Source organism: Drosophila subobscura, chromosome U, assembly GCF_008121235.1.
Source record: "Drosophila subobscura isolate 14011-0131.10 chromosome U, UCBerk_Dsub_1.0, whole genome shotgun sequence".
NCBI lineage: Eukaryota > Metazoa > Arthropoda > Insecta > Diptera > Drosophilidae > Drosophila > Drosophila subobscura.
In genome coordinates, this window is record NC_048534.1 from 10,752,459 (window position 1) to 10,754,711 (window position 2,253).

The following is a 2,253-nucleotide window of genomic DNA, read 5'->3' on the forward strand; positions in this document are numbered from 1 at the left end:
CGCTCAAAGGCATAAATGATGGGCTGGTCTGAGGGCAGGCCAAGGGAGCTGCCAAACTGTTATGAGTTTTAGAGCTGGGAGCTGGCAAAATTGCTGCACACTGGCCAGAGCCAGGAGCCGGGCCCGGGCCCAATCGGTTTAGGCCCAGCCGCCTGACTCTGCAGTTTCTTTTTTCAGTTTTGGGTGGTGGGTGGAAATTGTATTTTATTTTCCGAAGGAGCGTAATGTAGTTAAGCGAGTGCAGATATGCCGAGAGCCAAAGTACTCCTGATGGTGGCCTGCAGGCGAATACTCCGTTGAACATACGCTCGAGTGGCCTGTAATTTTCGGTAAGCTGATTTGCTCAGCATTGTCGGGGCGGGGGCCAGGGCGGAAAGCGGATAAGATGTCTGCAAAAAGTTGTTGTGTTTCGAGCCAAAAAGCAATATGCAAATAGACCGATTTCAACGAGCTAAGCTGCAATCAATATTCAAATCCACTTTGCCAATAAAATTTGCCATTTTTGATGGAGGAGAGACGCCGTTGAGTTCTTTGACTCTCCGTCTACTATTTATTCTAATCGCACAGTTTTAATTTGTAGCCTCAGTCAAGCGACAACAAGCAGCAGCGACAGATTCAGATTCAGATTCATCCACTTCAAAATGAAATGCAAATCCCTTACAAAATCCGGCCGCACCTAAGGGTTTTCGGAACCCGAACCCGAACTCTGTCGCTGTCTCTGTGTCTGACTCCAAAGTTCATTATTATGCTGGCGAAATACGAGTAACCTTTGTCTCGAATTAATTAAAATGGATTTACATGAGCTCAGAATGTCCACAGAGGCTTCACCTTTGTGTCCTTTGACCATATCCTGGATGGCCACTATTTTGCATGTCGATGCCGACTTCCTGTGCAGCGTCAAGTCAGCACCGCAGATAAATATTTATATTTCGCTTTTTAATCTTTTGTAATTTCAAGTCGCGCTATTCACTTCCTTCCCCCTTCTGCCTTTGTATTGTCTCTTGCTATTTGCTGCCTTTGCTATTTTGCACTGCTCTCTGTTGACTTTTCAATTTGAAAGTTGAGAGCACTTAGGGTTATTAGAATGGGATTCCAAGGAGTGAGCTTCAAGTGGCTTTGGCTCGGGGATTTTCTGTTCCATGGCTGCTGACTCTCTCCTAAAACGAGACTTTAAAAGTCAAATCAATAAGGTTTGAGCCAGCAGGGCTCTTGTTTCGCTGAACTATGAGCAAAATAATTCAATTGAAATGTGAAATATTCAACCGAAAGAGTGAGAACTTATTTGAATACTCAAACCCTTGCCATGAATCCAGCAAAACTGCCTGCCAAGTGTCGATTCCATCACCTTCAGCCGAACTATGACCTCAAATATTGCTGGCAGTCCAAGTGCTGCCCAACCCACATCAATCCAAGCCAACGTAGGTCCGGGCCCGGGTGGCCATTTGGAGCCTTTTGCTGCGAGTGAAATTAATTTCAATTTACATTTAAATGCAGTCGCCCGTCGACTGGCGACAGGCGGGTTCAACCTCTGACCCGACCTTGCCATAACTCAGCTCCCCAGCTCCCCAGCCCCTCCTGCCCATACTCCAACCCAATTCCTCTTGACTTGTGCACATTTTTAATGCCTTCCAACTTTACGCTTTTTTTAATACCATAATTGGCTTACAGACGAAGGTTAGCAGCAGCAGGAGGGAGAGAACAAAAAAATAGGAAACTGCGACCGAATCGCACACAAATTATTCAAGAAAAATTTTTGACAGCACTCGCGCTTTCCTTCTGGCAATGGAACTGGTGGTGGAGCTTTTTGCTCCTCTGCTGATGGCTGGCACTTGAAAGGACAACCTTGAAACGAATGTCCGCCATTGCAGAAAAATGCTGGCAGCATTAAAGATTTATTAGCTAAGTGCACTCGCCGTTTTGGCGTGTCGGTGGCCATCGCCAATTGTTGGCCAATTTTGAGTTGGGTCACCGCAGCGGCGCCTTCTATTTGGCCATCATTCAAAATATTTGCACTAAAAAATACGAGGAAGCGCAGGAAAACCCAAGCCGGAAAATATGAAGAGTTTTTAAGGGTGAAAGAAAACGCTTTAAATATTTAATGGAGTCCCAGTTCATCGCAACCTTAATATTAGTTTAATTCGTGTCTTCTTTTTTTCAGCCTGATTGCAATTGTGAATGCAGAAGGAGATTCCGAAATAGTTTGGCTTTGTGCTCTTTTGCATGGCGCATTCCCCATCAACAATTTCCATTTTC